General features: G+C 40.8%; 1 protein-coding gene across 1 annotated transcript in view; it reads right to left on the reverse strand.

The window, feature by feature from the left end:
- Positions 1-23841, reverse strand: part of Slc2a13 (solute carrier family 2 member 13) — a 318829-nt gene that overhangs the window by 218195 nt on the left and 76793 nt on the right.

Below are 23841 nucleotides of genomic sequence, written 5' to 3' on the forward strand. Positions count from 1 at the left end.
TTATTGCTTCCCGTTATATTCATATTTGGATGTGAGGTTATGTTTGTGTGCTTTCATTCTCTTTGTTTTGTTGCCAAGACGATTAGTTTCTTGCTTCTTCTAGGGTATAGCTTGCCTCCTTATGTTGGGCTTTACCATTTATTATCCTTTGTAGTGCTGGATTTGTAGAAAGATATTGTGTAAATTTGGTTTTGTCATGGAATATCTTGGTTTCTCCATCAATGTTAATTGAGAGTTTTGCTGGATACAGTAACCTGGGCTGGCATTTGTGTTCTCTTAGGGTCTGTATGACATCAGTCCAGGATCTTCTGGCCTTCATAGTTTCTGGCGAGAAGTCTGGTGTGATTCTGATAGGTCTGCCTTTATATGTTACTTGACCTTTTTCCCTTACTGCTTTTAATATTCTTTCTTTATTTTGTGCGTTTGGTGTTTTGACAATTATGTGACGGGAGGTGTTTCTTTTCTGGTCCAATCTATTTGGAGTTCTGTAGGCTTCTTGTATGTCTATGGGTATCTCTTTTTTTAGGTTAGGGAAGTTTTCTTCTATGATTTTGTTGAAGATATTTACTGGTCCTTTGAGCTGGGAGTCTTCACTCTCTTCTATACCTATTATCCTTAGGTTTGATCTTCTCATTGAGTCCTGGATTTCCTGTATGTTTTGGACCAGTAGCTTTTTCCGCTTTACATTATCTTTGACAGTTGAGTCAATGATTTCTATGGAATCTTCTGCTCCTGAGATTCTCTCTTCCATCTCTTGTATTCTGTTGGTGAAGCTTGTATCTACAGCTCCTTGTCTCTTCTTTTGGTTTTCTATATCCAGGGTTGTTTCCATGTGTTCTTTCTTGATTGCTTCTATTTCCATTTTTAATTCCTTCAACTGTTTGATTGTATTTTCCTGGAATTCTTTCAGGGATTTTTGCGATTCCTCTCTGTAGGCTTTTACTTGTTTATTAATGTTTTCCTGTGCTTCCCTAAGTGTGTTCATGTCTTTCTTGAAGTCCTCCAGCATCATGATCAAATATGATTTTGAAACTAGATCTTGCTTTTCTGGTGTGTTTGGATATTCCATGTTTGTTTTGGTGGGAGAATTGGGCTCCGATGATGGCATGTAGTCTTGGTTTCTGTTGCTTGGGTTCCTGCGCTTGCCTCTCGCCATCAGATTATCTCTAGTGTTACTTTGTTCTGCTATTTCTGACAGTGGCTAGACTGTCCTATAAGCCTGTGTGTCAGGAGTGCTGTAGACCTGTTTTCCTCTCTTTCAGTCAGTTATGGGGACAGAGTGTTCTGCTTTCGGGCGTGTAGTTTTTCCTCTCTACAGGTCTTCAGCTGTTCCTTTGGGCCTGTGTCTTGAGTTCACCAGGCAGCTTTCTTGCAGCAGAAAATTTGGTCTTACCTGTGGTCCTGAGGCTCAGGTTTGCTCGTGGGGTGCTGCCCAGGGGCTCTCTGCAGCAGCAGCAACCAGGAAGACCTGTGCCGCCCCTTCAGGGAGCTTCAGTGCACCAGGGTTCCAGATGGTCTTTGGCTTTTTCCTCTGGCGTCCGAGATGTGTGTGCAGGGAGCAGTCTCTTCTGGTTTCCCAGGCTTGTCTGCCTCTCTGAAGGTTTAGCTCTCCCTCCCATGGGATTTGGGTGCAGAGAACTGTTTATCAGGTCTGTTTCCCTCAGGTTCTGGCGGGGTCCTGCCGCTCCTGGGCCCTCCCCCACGGGAGCCCAGAGGCCTTATACAGTTTCCTCTTGGGCCAGGGATCCTATGCAGTGGTTTTAATAGCATTTTATTAAAATGCTGTCCAATAAGTCACAAACAATAACATCCTGACAATATAAACCAATGATTATTAATGTTCCCTGGTGAGACTTTTCTGGTGGTAAAAATACAAGTAACTATAAACAAAAGTTATTTTCCAGTGAGATGATCTGTAAGAAGAATTTCAGGTTATTACAGGGGAAGTAACTTATTCACAGCTAGATGAAACAGCTTTCTATGGGGGCAGATTCAATGAGGTACAATTTTAGAAACATTTCTGTCTCATATAGCTCACAAAGAGGTTCTAGACTTTTTCTGAAAAAAAAAAGTTCAACTAACTTGACATAAGTTAGAAGAACTCAACAGTTCTTCAGCATTTATTTCAGTATATGTGTAATCCCTGGCCCCCAGGATTTTGAAGCTGTGGTCCTCAAGTACAGTTCAAAATGTATCTTGCAGCAATAACTTTTCAAAAAACTGAATGTTTCAAAATAAACTAGACCAAATAATACTGTGGCAATGTTTTATGCCTGAGCACAACAATTTAATGGAGGAAAAAGAAGCCATTCCTCTATTGGGGGACTTAGAAAAGCAACAATACACAACACGAGATTCCAATTGAAATGTATACAATTGTTCAGAACACAAACTGGGAAATAACCATCTGTCATGTTTCCTGGGAAGGGAATGTCTTAGTGTTTTATTGCAGTGAAGGGACACTATGACCAAGGCAACTCTTATAAAAGAACACATTCAATGGGGGCTGGCTTACAGTTTTAGAGGATCAGTCCATTATCATCATGGCAGGAGCATGACAGTCTGCTGGCAGACATGGTGCTGGAAAAGGAGCTGAGCGTTCTACTTCTTGATTTGAAGGCAGACAGAAGGAGACTATAATTCCACACTGGGTGGAGCTTGAGCATAGAACACCTCAAAGCCTATTCCACAGTGACAAACGTCCTTCAACAAGGACACAACTACCCCAGCAAGTCCCCACCTCCTAATGCTACATCCTGTGGGCCAAGCATTCAAACACAGGAGTCTGTGGGGGCCAAACGTATTCAAACCACCACAGGGAGTGACCATTCTCCATGTCCTATCTCACCCCAGCCACTAAAAGGTGAATTACAACATGAGCTGGCAAACAGGAATGTGTGTGAGCTACTCTCTGAACCTGGGTCAAATAAATAAATAAATAAATAAATAAATAAATAAATCCACAGATAAAACAAATTGTGTAGATAGGAATAGAGTGAATTGTTTTAAAAAAGCACAACTGATGAGAACAGTAGATAGAAACACGTCAGGTAGTGCTGGAAGCAGTAAATTGGGGTGTCCTTGCTGGAGGCCAGACACTAGAGAAGAATTCTCTTTCCTGGCTTCTCATTTCTATACCTTACCCTGCCAGGAAGCTGCACACAAGAAGTGAGCAAAACAGAGCTGAGGCACCTGAGCCCTTTACGTTGGGCCAAAAGCACTGAGAAGCAAGCCTCCATTCAATTCCTCCTCCCACTTTCTGTCATAAAATCCCTTGAGAAGCTCCCAGCTTGGAAGCTCAGTAGTATTTTATCTCTAGTCACCCACTCCTGAGAGATAAGATATGCATATTCTATTCTTCACACGTATGTGGCGATAACAGAAACTTCATTATTTGACTACTGCACGTTTAGTAGCCATCCAGATACCTGCTAACTGAAGTCTCAACACCACGATGCACCCAGATGAGGAGACTGACTGAAAACGGGGTTACTTAAATCCCAATGTCATTCAGATTCCCAATAGAAGGAACAGGCTTTAAAGTCCAGTGCAGGTACCCTGACTCCTGAAATCATACCCTCTCTCCATGCTGCTTTCCGTATTCTGGGTTATTGTTCATGTAGACACTGATTTGTTGCTCCTTGGGTGAGTTTCTGTCCCTGCCATAAACAGATGATTCCTAAAGACAGAGGGAACAAATCTGATATAGCCAAGAAGCTGCTTGGAGGTAGTAGTCTATGGTCACTAGAACTCCCTGGCTAGATGACTGTTAGGAAAGCCACACTCAGGAATGTTTGTACAGCAGGTCAGGAAGGCAGCTGACAGAAGCAAGGATATGAAATAGACACTCTCAAATACAATTCCTACCGTAAGGCAAGGAATCTTGTAGGCACTGACCTGGGTTCAACTGCAGGGTATAGGTTTGTAGAGGAGGTTCAAGAAGACCATGGCCTCTAGGTACTATAGAGGACCTCAGAAGTAAGTCCTGTGATCCATACAACAGTAGAGTTTGGAAGTCTAGAATATCCTCTGATGTACTGGAGAAGGCACAGCCTCCCCAAACTAAGGATTTCCAAGTTGCAACCCCAGGAGCATTTATCTGCTTGCTCTCTTTATTTTACTATGTGTCCTTAAGTGTCCTCTCTCAGCTTTTTCTTACATTATATAGGAAGGGATTTTTCAGAGGTGAGTCAGATTTGGAACCTTTACAATGGGAGATGATCTTGAACAATCTGTGTTCAATCCAGTCATCTGACCCTAAAGCAGGACATGAGGGAGTCATGTTCAGCCCAGGACAAGTAAAGAAGTGGAGGCAGTAGTCAAGCGGATCGTCGAGAGGGTAAAAAGTCACCCAGCCCTTGTTGCTCTGCAAGACAGAAGTGGGTGACCACAATCCAAGGAATGCAGGTGGGCTCTCAAAGCTGAGAAGGAGCATAAGCAGAGAAGTGGGGGTCATAAGACTAAAGTAGCATTTAATAAACACCACACTGTAGTGTGTATACACTGCTTTAGCACTAGGGACTTCTTCTACTACGTGAATTACTCCACTCTGATCATAAGATAAAACTTGAGTAAACCCTGTTAGAGAGCCTTCTCATAACCCATCTGACCAGTTTCTTACCACACTTGTCAAGATCATCAGAGCCAAGAAACATCTAAAACTGACACAACCCGGAAAAGCCTAAGGTGCTATTCTGAGTAAATGGAGTGTGGTATCTTAAACAGAATCTTGAGGCAGAAGGAGTCACTAGGTATAAACCAAGACAATGCGAGCAAAGTTGTGCAGTTTGGTGACTGATGAACCTGTCTCAGCTCATTAACTGTAACAGACCTACCTTATTATTGGAGGCTCACAGGGACATAGGAAGACAGATAAGGGACAAACGGGAATTCTTTGTGCTTATCCTAGCTTTGTCATTTTTCTACACTTCTAAAGCTGTTTCAAAGTAGGGTATTTGGGCCCAGTACATAGGTAAAACCTGTGTTCTGATGGGATATATTCAAAGTAGGAAGCCAATGGGCATTTAAGGTTTCGCCAATGCTAGTCGACAGGGGGAGCAACAGGGCAAAGTACAGATGAAAAAGCACAGGGTATACAGATGAGGTCTCAAGAGATACAGCACAAATGGCCCATCAACACACGAAAAGCCCTTTCCCCTCGCTACGAAAGGGCAATCAGAAGTACATTGAGATTGCCTTTGACCCCAACCAAAATGACAGCCATTAAAAGATGAACTACGAATGCTGGCAAGAACATGAACACAGAGTAAACCCTTGTACGATGCTATTAGGAATGCAAATTAGTCCACCGGCTATGGAGTTCAGGGCCAGAGAGATGGCTCAGTGGGTGGGAGCACTGCCCTTGTAGAGAGGCTGCATTCTTTTCCCAGTACCACAACAGTCCATAACTCCAGTTCCAGAGGATCTGATGCCTTCCTCTGGTCTCTGCGGGCACCAGGAATGTCACTGGTATGTGTGTATTCATGCAGGCAAAACATACATCCACACAAAATACATATAAATGAATCTTCTTAAGTGGACCTACTGGGAGGCCCAACTATACTGGTTCTAGCTGTTTATCCACAGGAAGCCAGTTCAACATATCATGGTTTACCTCAACACACTTGGAAAGGGCGCAAAAGGATCTCAACCTTGGTATCTAACCACAGAAACCTGGATAAAGAAAATGTAGTCTGTATTCATAATGAAATATTTTTCAGCCATTAAGGAATACAGTTCTATACTGTCTGAAGGAAAACGGGAGCAAGCGGAGACAATCACATCGAGTAAAATTGAATTAGTCTCAGACTGATAAATACTGGATATTTTCCTCTCATTTGTGGGCTCTTGTGTTTATTATAAATACACAGAACCACACACATATAGATGGTATTGATAGTAAAAATTGCTTTATGTAACCCAGTAAAATATAAAAAGAAAATGCAGGTTTGCATTTCGAAGCATTTTAGACTTCAAATTATTTTGGGTGTTCAATTTGTTCCTTTTCTACTTTTTTGTTTTGTTACGTTTATTGTTTTCCTGTTGTTTTGTTTTGTTTTCTGCTTTAAAAAAAAAAAAAACACAAGAGAAGGATTATTCTGCTTTATCCTAAGGGTCACATTGCATCTACAGGTTGGAAGCATAGAGTAAGATAGAGTGAGGGAGGCGGTTACCGATTGCCTGCGCCATCCTTGGCATTCTGTGAAGGGAAGCTCTTAGTTGTGGGCTGTTTGGCATATTTGCAACAGAAGATATGCAGCAGCACCCTTCCTGGCAAGGGACAGCCAAAAAAAAAAAGGGCTCCAAACATTGCTAAGTGTCCACTAGGGGGCAACGTTGCTCCTCGTTAAGAGACACTGAGTATGGCTACTAGGAACTTTTTGGCTGTTCACAACTTTGCTGGATTCTTCCAGTCCAGGCTCATGGGATTTCTCTGGGTCTCTCATGAATCTTTGCTGCTTTCCCTGAAATTTCACATAAGTCATCTACTAACAGCCCAGACTGGGGACGAAGTTATCAGGTCCAAAGGCCGAATTAAAACACACGCCTCTTGGAATGTTTACGCACGCTGCTGCCATTGAGGAAAGGAGCTGAGAAAAGTTCCAGTGTCCGATGACTGACATTATGTGCCTGCGGAGCATTCCGAGAGCTCCTAATTTCTAAGACCGAGTAAGTTCGTAAGTTACTGAACAGATAATATCAGGGCGAAAAGTGAAACAAAGAAAAACCAGTTAGCATAAAAAGTCGATTCTCAAATAGAAAATGTTGTGCGAAAACGAGCCCTGTTGCTTTAACTTCGGCCTCGTTTGCTGTTTCTCAGGAGTTTCAAGGACGCCCCTAGGAGTAGTAGCTCAGCATAGAGCCTGTACTTCGCAAAGGATGTGAGGTTCAACCCCAGCGTTAAAGCTAGTTTTCATTCACGAATGTCAGAAATTCCGTTGTTTTCCTACCTCCGTCACTGTGCACGCCAAAAGCAAACGCACCGCCCATTTCACACACAGGTACGAGTCACCAAGGAATGGAGATGAACCATATCTACGGTGGGTATAATACTACCGGCCTGACGTCTTCCACATAGGGGTCTGAGAAACCACGAACCAAGCCATTCCCTGCAGCTGCGACACACAACAAGGACAATTGTACCTTGTTTTCTACAGATACGTTAAATCTCTGCCTGTCTAGCAAACATATTGTAGGTAGAATAGACAACTAATGTAGTAAAACGTTATTACTTTTAATCTCAGAGAAGGAAGGAGGGAAGGAAGGCAGCTGGGGGTGAGAGGTGGATGGTAGAGGAGTATATACCTGTCATACAGAAGGGGAAAATTAGGACCGTTGGCATAAATTTCCCTGAAGAGCTAGAGAGCATTTCGCGCTGTTGTTGCTGATCAGCAGACGTGAGGCTATCTTGCTTGCCTTGGACTCTGTGTGCTAGCTGATGTTAGACCGTGCTGTCAGTTCACATTGGTGCTAAACCTGCCACTGGGGTTATGCGGCATCAGGCCAATGGGTGCCTTTCCTAATGTAGTAGGCACGCTCTAATTATAAAGTAGAATTCCTCTGACCCATCGCAGTCATTCTAGAGCATGACAAGAATGGTGTTTGAGAAAAGGGCAGACACAGGAAGCTCTCTGAGAGAGATCTTCTTCCTCTACTGTCCCCTGAACAGACCACCAGACCTAAGAAGACTCTTCTCTACCTTCTCCCCCAAAGATTCACACGGCAGATGTCACACAGGAAGGTGTCAGAGACTCTGAAAAGCACGGTGAGCTTGCTATAGCTTATCACAACTGTACCATAACATCTTCCTCATAATACGTCTCTGCCCATAGATATGATTTGCCGTTTCTTCGGGGCTTAATTTATGAAGTTTCCTGTGTCGTGTAAAGCTTGTATTAAATTTATACACCTTGCAGCACAGTTAAGAATCACCAGCTGCAGCCGAAGAAAATTAAATCAAGGGCATAATTAACTGTAGAAGTCACAGAAGCAGGAAGCCAGACCCAGAAGTCACCCTGTGACAGGGGAGGAAGGAGCTAATGATTCTCCTCACTAATCTGAGGGTCACGGTAATCTGTTGACTTGACTGAGAGAGATCGTACTATTTCATGTTACCACATCTTCACTGCTATTTCTAATCCTCAGCAAAAAGAAGTTTGTATAAAATAGGGAACAGACTTACCTCGTTTGGACTTTGCCAACAGAAACCTACCTAATTAGACTGATGAGTCAAATGTTAGAACTAAGAAATAGTAATGTGTTTTATTAAAAATAACAATGAGGAATTATCCTCTCTCATTGGTAGCATCTGTCTACTGTTTTGGAAGGCAGAGAAGGTATTAATGATGCTCTTTTGCCATTTGGGAACAGAACCATTTTTTCTCGATATCTGGCATTTGGTTAGTTCTCTGACTCATTCTTTCTACTCGCCAAGTGTTTTAAACTACAGGTGCGGAAATGGCCGCTATCTCTCGGATTGTCAAGGGAGATACACTACTTCCGTGAAATTGAGAATATGTAGTGCCTCAAGATGCAAACTCCCTGCTCTTCTCCTGTGTGCTTGTGAGGCCATAAGCAAGCTAAAACCTACCTCCAGATTGCCTTCAGTTCAGTCCTGCCTGTCGCACAGCATCCTGCTTTGACGTTCCGTTGCTTGGCCTGCCCTATGGTCAGCACTCTTCTGAATGTCAACCATTCAAGCAATAACAGCTTGTGGTAAAGTGACTTCTGGAAACAAGGAAAGGTCCAAACAAACCACAATTTCCCTAGTAAGTATTTAGGTCCAATCTCACACCTCAGAATTGGCAGTGCCACGGGAAGTCAAGCTCAGGCAGTTGAGACATGGCCCAACTCAGAAATGAGCTTCTAATTCCTCACCTGCAAATTCCTAAATTTAAATGTTGGTAGAAAAAAAATCCCCTTTAAAAATTTTCAGGAATAAGGAAAATGTAAAGAAATATGCAAATGTATTTAGTTTTTTATTATTAATGTGTCAAAATATATATGGAAGATATCTTCTAAGAACCATGGGTAAAGAGGGCTTACAAGACCACCAGTTGTTTTTCTTCAGTAGCGCTCTACAAAGGCTGAGTGAAGTCTAGAGTTTACATTAACTCTGGAAAGAAAATGGAAAGATTGCATCTTTAAATCAAGGACCTTGTTTACCACTTCTGCTCTCTGTCTAAAAAGACTTCTGGACACTTCTGACTCCACTAAGCTATAGAAGAGGTCATGATCATGAGCTGACAATGGTCTTCAAATACATGATATATATATGTGTGTGTAAATCACAATGAAGAGAAGCTCACTTTTAATTCCCTGTGAGGTATACCTAACCAATGCATAAAGCAAAGGAAGAGAAAACACACACACACACACACACACACGTATTATATTATATATTATTATGCATTATATATTAATTATGTATTATATATTTTACACCACATATTATAATTACACATTATTCTCATGCCCTTTGAGGATCTGAAAGTTTTTGTCTCCTGATTTAATAGATGGAGAAACACAAGGGAACGAAATACCATCTTTACAAAGGTTGTTCATAGTTACATGGTAACAAAACTCCCTACTTTCATGAGGAAAGAATAGAGTCAATACAGAAAAATTCACAGCTATCTAGAACATGTCCGTCCTGGGAACACTGCATGGTATCACCTTCTGTTTCCTTCTTTAAGGGCTTGCTCATATCTAGCAAACTGTGAAAAGTCCTGAAGAGAGAAAATGTTTTTAATATTACTGTTAGTATTAAATATTCTAATGTAAACTCCATATAAACAAGAACTAAATGATCGTTAGATATTGTATGCCTGGACCAGGGGTGGGAAAACCTAATCTTAGTGTCTGTTAAGCCGATAAATCAGTTAAGTGTAGGGTCCAAAGCTAATATTTGTGGACAGCACCAGACCAAGCAAAGAAACTGCTGATCTCTACTTAAAAAGGGAAATTGTGAAAACTGTTGATCTATGTTAAAAAGGGAAATCATTTACAAATTGTAACAAATGAACCCCCAAAATATCACACTAAGAAAAATTCCTTTTGGAAATTTACTAAAATATTCCTCTTCAGTGATTTAAAGGTTTCATATATCACACTATATGAAAGGATGTTCCCCAGTGATCTACTTCATATATAAAGTAAGATCAATATTAGATTAGATCCTGAATGTTTCTTTATAGATTGTAGTAAATAATTTTTATGCAAATAGTATTGTTTTGGGAGGAAAGACTATGGCAATTGAATTAACTGATAGGTATAGTCTCCAAGACTAAATAAAACACACAACTGTGGACAAATGTTTATATTGTTGATAGTATCATTTACCAGATAATAAAGTACACAGGATACTCTTTTATAGGTTTTTATAGCAAAATCTACTTATTAACTATGATTTATTAGTACAACTATAAATATATAACTTTGTGTGTTTATTTAAACTATTAGACAAAACCTTCAGTAGACTAGTCAAGAGGGAAAAACATTTCTATAATTATCCTAAGAATATTATTGTTACTATTTATAAAATAAACTCGTATACAGAAAAGTGTAGGCTACACACACACACACACACACACGCATGCACACACACATATGCACACACACACACACACACACACACACACACACACACACACCAGATAGAAAAAAAATTCAAGAAAAACTACCAAACATTGATGAAAGAATTTGCGGACACCAAAAGATGGACGGTATCCCATGTCCATGGATCACAAATTGTTTAAAAAAAATACCCATACTTATAAAAGCAGCTTACAGATTTAATAGAATCCCTACCAATATTCCAAAGATGTTTTCAAAGAAACAGAAAAAAAATACTCTTATAAGTTACATGGAATACAGAAGATCCCTGAGTAGCTGAGGTGATTCTGGGCGGAAAAATTAAGAACTACTCTGAAGCCTATCACCACTAACTTCAAAACGCACAACCAAATTAGAGACACAGATCTCTTTAAAAGAGAGAAGGGGTTCCAGACATAAATTAATTAATCCACATGTCCTCAGCCAACTGACTCTGAGGAAAGGCTCCAAGAACTCGTACTTGAGAAAAGTTGTTCTCTTTAATCAACAGCAGTGGGGAATTTGACATGACTAGACAAAAGAATGAAAGGACACCCCCATCTCCTGCCTTTAAAAAACTCCTACACAGTAAAGGTGACAGAATGCAGAGACCATTTACAGAATGACAAGGAACACCTGCGTCCTGCATTTGCGGAAAGGGGAAAAGAGTATAAGTTCAACTGAGCAACAGAAACGCCGTAGACAATGGGCAAATGACCTGAAGAGACATATCTCAAAGAGATAAATGGCCAAAAGTACTTATTTTAAATCACTAATCATGAGGAAAATGAAAATTATAACCATAATGATACATCGCCTTGCACCTGTCAGAAGGGATATCATGGAATCGACTTAAAGTATAAAATAAATGCCTGCAAAGATATGGGCCAGGAGAAATTTATAAATTATTGGTGGAAAAGTAATTTAGTATCCCAGTATAGAAAACAATATGAAGTTCCTTTAAAAACCAAAATGTAAAGCTAGTCTTAATACATACTATTCAGTTGTCCCATTATTGGGTATATGACCATGGAAATGGAAATCCGTGTGACGAGGGGACATTGCCACTCTCGTGGTTCATGTAGCAGTACTCATAGTAGTCAACTCGCTAAACCAATCTCTGTGTGACTAGAGGGGGAGTGGCCATTTGTTCTGCATTTCCTACATGACTAAGGATGCTGGAGATTTCTCTAAGAGTTTCCCCAGCCACCATTTTTGCTTCCTTGTTGAGAACTCTCTGTTGGTACAAGAGTTAGGTTATTTATTTATTTATTTATTTATTTATTTATTTATTTATTTATTTATTTCAGTTCTTTATATAGTTTAGACACTAATCCTCTAACTGGTTAAGATCTTTTCCATTCTGTATTCTCTCACTTTGTTCAGATGATCGTGTCCTCTGCCGCAGAGAAGCTTGTCGGTTTCATGAGGTTCCATTCATTAATGGTGATCTTCGTGCCTGGGCTGTTTGTGTCCTGTTCAGACAGTCTCTTCCTGTGCTAGTGAGTTGAACGCTGTCCCCTACTTTCTCTTCTATCAGATTTAGTGTCTCTTGGATACATTTGCAGCTGAGTTTCATGCAGGGCGATAAGAATGGATGGGCTTGCCTTCTACATAGAGATAACCAGTTTAATCAAGCACCATTTGTTGAATTGTTGAAGATAGTGTGTGTGTGTGTGTGTGTGTGTGTTTCTGTGACACTGAAAACTGTCCTTTAAATTTCCGTAATGAGGGAGATGATGCCAAAGAACCGTGCCCTGCAGACACGACAGGACTGATGCACATAGGGATGCACAGAGACTGTGACAACATGCACAGGGCCTCTAGGTCCAAGCCAGATGGGCTCCCAATGCTAACATGGAGAAGTAGACAAGAGGCCCCACTCCTAACCCAAAAACTATTTCTAGTTTTCAACCACTTACGAAAAGTTGTTTTTGTTTTCCCAATGGAGTCTCCCTGGATCTAAAAACCACACTCAAGGGCAGATCCAGTATCCCGCAGCAGATGGACAACACAAGATGAAGTCAGTGGCAATCTGAAATAGTTTACTCATCTCATGTTACTTTGTTTATCTTTTTTTTTACATTGCTGGTCTTTTGCTTCTACATTATTGTCTACAATTTTGTGTTTTATGGGCATTGTTAGTGTGCATATGTGTTTGTGTCTGTGAGTGTATATGTTCTTTGTGGTTTTTTTTCCTGTTTGTCTGTTTTGCTTTATTCTGGTTTATATAGATTTTTTTATTTGCCTCTTTGTTTTCTGTGGAAAGCTCTGGGCACTGCTTTGAAGGAGCATTCTGATCAGGTTAATTAAGGAGGAAAAGCCTAGGGTTGAAGTATTCTACAAGGTACCAGTGTTACATGACAACTTAGTGGAGAAGAAAAGCGGTCGTTAGGGTGGGGCAGATAGTTGAGTGGCTAAACTGCTCACCATGCAAACAAGAGCATTTCACTTACCATTCCAGAAGCCAAGTAAAACTCCAGGCTGATGGTGTGGTTACCAACAGCACTGCTAGGGAGGTAGTGCTGGATAGAGCCCTGTGGCTTCCTGGCCAGTCAGGGTAGCTCAACTTGCCGATTGCAGGCTAATAAGAGATTCTGTACCAACATAAAAAATGGACGGAAGGACAGCAGTACCATGGCTCAGCAGGAAAAAGCACCTGACTCCAAGCCTGAAAACCTGAGTTCAACACCCAGGGCCCACATGGTGGAGGGTGAGAACTCACAACCATGAGATATGTATAGTCATTCCATGTGTACCCTGATATGTGTATGCTTATACACGTGTGTGCATATGCACACACACACACAACAGACACACACAGACACACACACATGCAGACATACACATAAACACAGAGACACACAAACACAAACACAACAGACACACACAGTCACACACATGCAGACACACACATAAACACAGAGACACACAAACACAAACACAACAGACACACACAGACACACACATGCAGACACACACAGACACACACACACACATGTCCACATACATGCACACAGAGACTCACGTGCACAGGCACACACAGACACATAGACATAGACACAGACAGACAGACAGACAGACAGACAGACAGACAGACACACACACACACACACACACACCAGAGAAAAGGTGTTACACCACACATTTGAAGCCTCATCTCTTTAGCCAACCTCTTTGACTGAATCAATTAAAATAAATTCCTTCAGAAGCAAAGGCTTTAAAATGTCACCCCTGTGTTTACATAAAAATCAAAGATAAATCAGCATGACTGTTTTAGAAATGGTGTCTTTGTAATAATATCAATCATAATAAGATGATAATTTCATACAACCATGCCCCTGAGTTCCTTAATAGATCTAATATCAAGAGGTTATAATTCAGCTTCTCCACAGAGAGCTAAATACCATATACAAGTAATTTCTCTTAGACCCCAACTTGGTGCAACCAACCGGAAACTGTTTTGTTTCACTAGTAACGCATAACTTAGATACTACAAAGGTCAGTGTTTTAAACGTGTACACTAATTCAGAGGTTCTGCATTAAGTAGGAGAAATTTACTATTATGCCATTCTGGAATATTTTCATTCATCAAAGACATTCCCACTCTTAACCACCTTTCATTAAAGTTCCGTATTACCACTGATCTATATTTTGCTTCTCCAAATTGACCTATTCTGGAGACTTTATCAATTGTATCATTAAAACGTGGCCTTTCGGTTCTGGTTCCTTTCTGTCAGCCCAGTCTCCTTCTAAGTCCAGTCATACAGCAGTACAGTATCAGAATGTCCATGCTGGTGTTGTCAGCACTGTGCTACTCAATCCCTTAGCGGGCAAACACATCTGTTGTCTTTAATCTTGCGCGAACATTTTGTGTTGCCCTGTATTCTGATTCCCGTGGGTTTGGATGTAGGGATGGAAAAGAGGATAATGTCAAACTGCTCTCCCCTTGGAAGAAACTATCACGTTGTCTTCCCAGCATACTGTGTTCCATAGCGGCAATGCTTACAGCTTACGGCTCCGCCCCGTCCTCAGCAATAGTGTGTCTGCGAATGTTGCACTTCTTGTGAATGGAATTCATTACATTCTGGTTGTTTTCCCTTACTGGGAATCAATGCTGGACATCTGCTTATGTGCTCCATGGTGGCTTGTTTTGTTTGTTTTGTTTTGCTGCTTTGTTTTCCACAGGATTCCAAATCCTTTGCCCACCTTTTTATACTGGATCCTTAGTCTAAACACCATTTCTTTGGCATTCATTAACTCGTTCAGACACAAGAGGCTTGCTTATCAGATAAAACTGGCAAATACTATCCTTCTGTTGGCAAGTCTTTCATATTTTCTAATATTCTTTGGCGTAAAAAATTGTAACCTTTGTTAGAGACCCATGGTGGATCTTTTGATTTTGGTGTTATATAGCCGTGAAATCATCATCAAATCCACTGTCTTAGACACTGTTCTCCTCTCTAAAGATTTCTATAGTCCTAGCTCCTACCTACAGTTAATTTTGAATATAATATTAGAAGACAGATTCATTTTTACATGGTCTATTAATTTTTCAGTTCTGCGATAAACACCACAGTCAAAGGCAACTTCGGGGAGCAAAGGGTTCGTTTCATCTTATAGGATTCTGTCCATCCTGAAGGAAAGTCAGGGCCGGGATCTGGAGGTGAAATCTGAAGCAGAAGCTATGAATGAGTGCTGCTTACTGGCCTGCTCCCCAGAACTTGCTCAGCCTGCATTCTTATGCAACCCAGGATTACCACCCCAGGGGAAGTATCACCCACAATGGTCTGGGTCCACTCCCATCAATCAATCTGCTGGAGATAATTTCTCAATTGGGAGTCCCTCTTCCAAGATGACTGAGTATTAAGTAATGTTGACAGAAGCAAGGAAGCAAATACACAAAACCTCACCGGCATTTGGTTGCCCTTGAGCAATTTGTCAGAAATCATTCTTTATCCTCAGAAGAGTTTGCCATCCTAGTTCAAAAGCCATTGACCAGGGGCTTTGAAGTTCCTTCCTGAATTCTTGTTTGTATCTGATTAATCCATAAGAGCTCCTCTAATGTCAAGACCGCACAGTTTTTATTCTGTATCTTTGAACATCTTTTCATGTAGTAAGAAGTATTAATTTTCCAACTCTGCTTCTTGTCTTTTTAAGGTTGTTCTAGCTATTCTGAATCCTATACAGTTAAAAGATGTATGTCCTCATTAAGGACCTGGGTCATTAAATCTTGAGATATAAAGACTGTTATTTTGATAATGATTTTTGCTGAACTGATAGATCCTTTGGGAAGTACTGCTCTCCTAACAAGTGTAAATCAATACATGAACATACGGGTTTCTTACCCCACCCTCAAGTCTTCTTTAATTTCTTGCAGTAATGTTTTCTTTGCAGTATAAAAATCATGTGGTAAGTATATAAGAAATACTCAAGTTAATAAAAAAAAAGAATGAAGAAAAAAAAAAGAAAAAAATCATGTGGTTCTCTATCATTGAAATCTGATATTCAGAGAGAAGCCAGTGATGCCTAAATCTTCATTTTAAGTACATTACCAAATAAAATCATTTTAAAATAAAAATAATCCATAAAGTATGTTTTATGTACAACACTGCAGTGCAGATATGAGCTGGTCCACTCTTTGAGAATGCAGTGTGGCCAAGCAGTGACTCCTAACTATCAGTTCAATTATCCAGAAATTCAATTATCCAGATCCTTTTGTACAATGCTACCTTGCAGGTTCTCCTGGGGCTACACATAAATTAGGCCATACTTACATGTATTCAGAGCCACATAATTGTGCCATGGGCACAGCAGGAAAGAGGGCAGAGGACACACCCACAAGTAAGTATCAGACTATGGGCTTGTAAGAGAAAGAAAATCAGTAGCATCCCCAAGTTAAATTTAAAAAGGTATCTGAACCAATGGATACATTTAATGACTGGCTGATTAAAAGCAGGGGTGAGCTATAGTCTAGGCCAAATCTGGTCAGATATTTTGAAATTTATATAAATAATAAGACACTAACAGGTACAAAATAAGGATTATGGGCCACTGGATAATCAATATCCATCCTTTCATATACTTTCTATACTAATTTTTCTGCTGCAACAGGCAAGAAAAGCAGCTACCTATGACACAGGTCATATGGCCACAAAGCCGAGTACTTGCTCCTGTAAGAAACGTCTGTCAACTCCTAGAATAAAGCGTCAGAGTCACAGGCTGCCAATGGAGAGTGGACCTGGCCTATCATGTCATAGTACAACTAAATCATGAGCATGAAATTGTGAAACACAGCTCTTCCAACTTGCACACTTAACTACTTTTGGGTACCACAATAATAATAATAGAATTATCCATAATAAAAGAATCATCTGCTGGTCTAAGTAGAAAGAAATAGGCACATCTATTTCATCCACAAAGAATATTACGCATGTAGGCAGCACCAATTGAGCTCTTTGAGTTATTAAAACCAAGAATATGACGATAGGGGGTGTTGGGAAGGTCCTGGGAGAGATAGGGTGGACACAATCAAGATACACTGTTATAAATATATAAAATGAAAGAAATGGTCAAATTAATAAAATTTAAGGGAAATGTTGTAAAAGTAAACTTGGCAAAGTTGAAATATTGTGGAATGGTATGCAAAGTGTTGAGCACACAGGAAGCTACTACAACAACGTCACTATTCTGGTTTAACATGAACTTATAGTCATTACAGTCATGGCGTTTCTTGTGTAGAGTCCATGGCTGTGAACCATCTCATGATTTGAGCTTTTTTCCTCCCAGTCTCAGATCTACCCTGCACACTTCCCTCTCCAAGAGAGCCAAGAAGCAATCCATTTTTCCTAGCAAAACCAACTTGGGAAATCAAGAGCACACTGTGAGAAAATTTTACTAATAAGCTCACAAGAGATGTCTCAAAGTGAGTGTGGGAGGATGTACCCTGCGAGTTGGCTTGCAAACTCTGAAGGCCACGAAGGAAGCTAGAGGGAGAGGAAGACTCCAGGAGTAAAAGGAAGACACTGGTGTCTGTAATTCTGGAGACCTAACCCTAGTAATAGAAAAGAGAGAGAGAGGAAACAGATGGCAGGAGAAGCAACTGAACCCAGTCATACTCAACAGACCTGGAAGAGGACTGCCTTTTGTGAGCAATGTTTGCTTGAGCCATTTGGGATCCTTCCTTGTAGGAAAGGACACCCTGAAGGAATCTAGTGTGTTCTAAGCTACTCGACCCATTGCATTTCTTCCATGTAGCAACAGAAGTAGGCTATGGGGGGAAGGGAGGGAACGGGAGTGGGGCTCAGACACATCTCTAATTTCTCAACATAACATGGGGGATGATCTCTAATTTTTAGGCCTTTTTTTTTTAAATGAGAATTGTAGACAGAGACAAAAAATGCGTGCTGGCATTTGCAGAGATAGGCAATTATTAAACAGAAATGGTTATTACCTGATTAACACTAGAACCTCTCGTGAATACTGAATGTGAAGCAGGACTACAAAAGATCTGACTTAAGCACAGTTTAGTTTGCAATGTGTGAGGGTACCTGCCTGTAACTGCTCTACGGTGGCTGAGGTGGGACATTACAAGTTTGAGATGAGTTTGAGCTATGCAGCAACCATTTGAGCTACCTCGAAACAAAGATGATGATGATGGTGGTGGTGGTGGTGGTGGTGGTGGTGGTGGTGGTGATGGTAACAACATGTTTCTTTGAAAGTTCCTGCTGTTCATCATACCACTGAAAAAAAACAGTGATTACATTCAGTTCTCTAAAATAAAGAGGTTTGTGGGTATTGCATCTAAGAGATGTGCAGTGGAAGCCATTTTCAGAAAAGCATTTTGAAAACAGTCTCTCCAGAAATTGATTGTTTTTCACCTTCTTAAACCTAACTTTCTCATCATCTGGGTAAGTACTCATTTTTAAACATTTCAAGGAATACAGGTACCAATGAGTGAATAAAGGGAAGCAGGAAGCTGTGGTGAACCTCCCAAAGGGATGGGGATGGAGGATGCTACTCCTGTAGATCATGAGCTCAGAGGCCTTGGGAAGTGTAATCAGAGAGAGTGAGAAATGTGCTAACATTTGAAGTCCTGGGTCCAAAATACAAACTGAATTTAAAACATGAAGGAATGAATGAATTCACTTTTGTTCTTTACTTTCTCTTTCCCATTCATTGTTCTTCATTTCTCTTTCATTCTTTCTTTCATTGTTTTTTTTTGAGAAACATTTGATAATAGCAGACACTAAAAAAGAGCTGGACTTCCTCACATAGCACAGAAGAACTCGATTCTGACAGAGGCCTGGTGGTAGTGGAAAAAGTTTAATGTTGCTTATGGTGCTCTCTAACCTGTACACACTAGATAATCTTTAAAGGTCACAGCAATTTAAGTCATCTTGAGAGAGGATATATATATATATATATATATATATATATATATATATATATATATGTATGTATGTATGTATATATACATATATATATATATAAAATGTTACATATTATATATCATATATAATATACCACATATCACATGTCATATATTATATATATTAGATAAACAATAGATATATAATTTATAAAGTAGACTATTAGCTGCACTGAATGGATTTAAGGTAACCTATAAGGAAATTACTGAAGCAGAACTCTTTTGAAAGCTCTGCCCTCTGGGGTTCACCTCTTCTTTGGTTTGAATGCAGACAATTTAAAAACAGTGTGGGCATCACAACGAATTGGCGGGTGGATGGGAGTTGACGCTGAGCTGTTTTAGCATGGATTTTCTTCTTATGAGATTTAGATTTATAGACTAGTAGCAAGAAAATAAAAATATATAGCTGGCCTTTAGGAGTTACCTATTCACACCCTGAAACACCCCGGGTTTCAATAGAAATGGACAGTGGTGGCCAGAAAGCCTCCAGCAACCAGAAAAGTTTCATTCAACCAGTATGCAGATGGAAAATCTCTGCTGCTCTTCATCCTACATAACAGGGGAGTCAGTGACATTTTGATGTGAAATTAAGAACTATTCTCATCTTTATAAGGTGTTAAAAGCCCTTTGGGGTTTAGAAAATCAATGTACTGCTTATTTAAAGCAGCACTGAATGGAATAGCTTAAGTCAGTCATCGTATCTGAGCAAGCCAATTTGCTACAACTCCACACCCTGCCCAGTGTCCTTCAGTGACAGAGGGCAGTGGCCTTCTGTTTATGAATGGCCTTCTGTGTCAGTGCATGCTCTGCCACAGTGGGGTCATATAACAGCCAACAGCTTTGACAGTTCAGGGAATTCCACAACGGTCTTTAGAATTTTAGATACAGACCTGTCATCACTACCAATATGCAGAAAGTCATGGGTCATCTTCCGAACAAGCTGTCAACATTTATTTCAATTTCATGTAATGTATGCAACCTACGACTGTTTTGCAGGGGCAGACTGTCCTCTTAGGGCAGCAGATGACAACAGCAAGGAGCCTTTCACTGCAAGGTCACCACTCAGGATTGGATTTCTAAAGAAGCCACAGGGATATTTCTATCAAGCTACGGTATTGGCCCTCCCTGCAAATACCTCTCTGCAAGATATGATTTGCACAAGTGGCCATGCACAACATCAATTCACTGAAAAAGAAAATGACTTACAGGAAGACTTATGACCTAACTGCAAAATTACTGGTGAAAAGGAAAAAGGGGGGGGGGGGTTGAGGCAGCCATCTGTTTCTGACATGATAATCATGACCCCAAAGAGCTAGAGAGAAGTCAAAATGAACTCATGGGGAGATGCTGGATAATGCCCCTTAGCTCCACACTCTTACTTTCTAAGTTCTTTAAACTCCCCTCACCAGAAAGCAAAACAGAGAGGCAATGTTTGACCGTATCAGTGAGTTCTCAAACTTTATTGATAAAGTCAAAATCTTGTTGGACTGAATATTCTGAGAGTAAGATGGACACAACATCACCTGATTGCCTGCAACGGGGATTAGATGAGCCTGTATGATATTTCAACCTGGAAGAGTGTCTCTGAAGGGCTCCTTCCCAGGTACACTGATATCAAGGTTTTGGCTCAGTGCTAAAGCGTTTAGCTACCCTGTGTGGGGAGGCCCTGAGTTCCATCTCCAGCAGTGCAAACAAACAAACAAATGCCAAGGCATACTTATTAAATATATAAAATAAACATATTAAGCTAAAATATTTATTACATTAATATTTTAGTTTTGAAATACAAGGTGAATTTTCTGGCTTGTGTTCTATTAAATATATTTACTTTGAAAGTATCTAGGATCTAGGTGAGCAGCGTAATCTTGGTTGGGAAAAAAAGTTTACGTATTTATTTTACTATGGGGGCCTTATTTTACATACTGAAGATTGAACCGGTGTCACAAGTGATTCCAATGATCACTATCCCGTGCGTGAAGGCCTGGCCTATCCGTCCAGCACTGAAGCTGTTCTGATGACCACCTTGCTCCACACCCATGGCCATTCCTGGCTTCCTACGTGTCCCTCACAATGTGTAGACTCCTGTAGGGAAGGAAACCTTTTCCATTCCATCCGTCATCCCACCACTGGTCCCACCTTGGTACCCACTATCTCAGTCTCTGGACATGTCAGTGGAGAGGCAGGCTTTCCTGTGAGAGCTTCTGTGAGCACCAGCAGCTCCTGCAGGAGAGCTCAGAGATGACAGTGGTCACAGAACGGCACTGGATGCCTCTGGGTTCCTTTCCCCACCTCCCAGGGATAGGTGTTTTCTTCTCAGGAGAAAGACAGGGAGACGCAATTCAGAAAGACATCTGAGCCCATCAGACAAGGGGACAGACAGCGTTAGCACTCAAGAGTCTTCCATAAACTGCCTTCCAGGTTGCCAAGATGATTCAGCAGGTGAAGGCACTTGCCACCAAGTTTGGCCACTTGGGCGCCACCCCCGCCCTTCACACACACACACACACACACACACACACACACACACACACACACACACACCATGGAACATACATACTCACATACATGTATACACTAAATACATCCCTCTCCCTCTCTCCTTACCCCCGCCCTCCTTCTCTCTCTCTCTCTCTCTCTCTCTCTCTCTCACACACACACACACACACACACACACACACACACACACACACCATGGAACATACATACTCACATACATGTATACACTAAATACATCCCTCTCCCTCTCTCCTTACCCCCGCCCTCCTTCTCTCTCTCTCTCTCTCTCTCTCTCTCTCTCTCTCTCTCTCACACACACACACACACACACACACACACAAAGTATGGAACATACATACTCACCTACATGCACACATCAAATACACACATTCATACATAAATGAATGTGATTGTTAAGAGGATTGCCCTCCAAGGAATCCTATCTCTTGCTGGATGCTTGGGTTTTCCTTGCTGTGGGAGAAAGGTATTAGCTTGTAAACTAGAGCCCCAGAGACACCCCACTCATGGCTAGTGAGAAGGTCACGGTCTATTTCCAATACCCCATGAACACATTTGTCCAAACCAGAGACTGCAACTCCTCGATTCACGTCTGGGATGCACAGACAGGTCTCTAAGCACAGAAAGCTGATTAAAAAGTATGATTGGAATTTAGAAAAATAAATTTGAAACCTCACATAGAAAGTTATATTGCAGAGTGAAATCTTTTGTTAACTTCTAAAGTCATGTAGGCAAATTCAGATAGATTCTGAGCTTAGCATAGCTGCCCGTTTCAAAACAGTATTTAGGCCCTCCATGCCTACCTCTCTGTAACTTCAAAGCTAACTGAACCCTGCCAATCACTACTTGAAACAACTGACTTGGTCTCTCTGAAGCTCCTATGCCAGTTGTGTATTTAACTCATGACTTGGTACACATTTGTGCAATGAAATAAACTGGGTGGGGGCAGGGAAGCTTAAGCAAAAATGACGAGGTAATTCCTGACAGTTGATTTGTATTCAGATTTGCTGTAGACCTGAACCTTAAAAAAACATTGGCTAAACATTTAAATTTAAGCAAGAGGATATATGTCACACAGTACAAATCCAGAGATGGCTTGATCACATTGCTGCCAAAGTTTGGAAGATTCAAACCGGAAACAAGCCTCAAGTATATTATAGTATTTAAGAAAAATTTCCAACCATGTATACATCTTAAGCAACAAGAGGGAATAGAAAATTTCTCTGTTCACTCCCCCAGATGATGTCTTCCTTGGTTCCAGTGATAAAAACAAAAGCACCTATCAATAACTCCAACCACAGGGGCCTCCAGCTTCTTTAGAGTCTAGTCGGTTAGAAATTCTCAGCAGTTACGAACCCCAAGTTAATTTCTCTGTCAAGGACATATATTTGTAGGCAATCAAAATGAAGCCATGCACAAGTTGGGCAGTGGGGGTGCACACCTACATTCCCACTACCCAAGAGGTAATGTGCAGGAAGATCAAGAGTTCCGTGTCAGCGTAAAGGTCATCCTTAGCAACAAATGACTTCCAGGCCATGTCGAGCTATGCAAAGCCATGAATTAAAACAAAGACAAAAATCAAAACAGGACCATATTTAAAAAGTAAAAGATTTGTGCTTAATAGTTTATAGTGAAAATGCAACAATCTTGTCTGTAGACAAGTCTCTCTCAGCTAATCAATATATAAATTCCACACAGCATTTCATGCAATAGCGCCAAGAACTGAGTTTTCCACTCTAATCACACATAATTAGAACGTAGGTTTCAAGAGGACTCATCATTACCAAAGAAACAGATATTTCATTTAAGGCACTACCGGGAGAATTCAGACCGGAGAAAAAAGAAGTTATTTGCAATTTAAATAGATATTTTAAAATCGTGCTTTTTAAAGTGAACATAACGTTGAACACAGTCTAAGGACATAATTTTGTGGAGGCGCAAGTCTCCTTGTTTTGCACCAAGGTGTTTCTTTAGAGACACCAGCATTGCCAGACATGCGATAGACGTTTTGCCAAGTGTTCAAAAACAAGTAGTTGGCTCTCTGGTTTGACCAAGGAGGTTGTAGCAGTAGATAACTGTGTTTCACACAAATACAGTGACAAGTCCCAGCACACTCATCCCGCTGCCAGGGCACACTGGATGCTGTAGAAAAAAGTAGCTTTCAGTTCTATTGAAACCGGCAGCAAAGGGGGCTGAAGACGGCCAACGCTGTGTTTGACAAAGAAACACCTTCAGACGAATGTCTGTCGTTGTCTCAGGAAAGAAAAAAAATAACACGTGTCCCCATATGAACTTCCAGTTAG

The sequence above is a fragment of the Rattus norvegicus genome, chromosome 7 (genome assembly GCF_021556685.1).
Source record: "Rattus norvegicus strain SHRSP/BbbUtx chromosome 7, alternate assembly SHRSP_T2T, whole genome shotgun sequence".
NCBI lineage: Eukaryota > Metazoa > Chordata > Mammalia > Rodentia > Muridae > Rattus > Rattus norvegicus.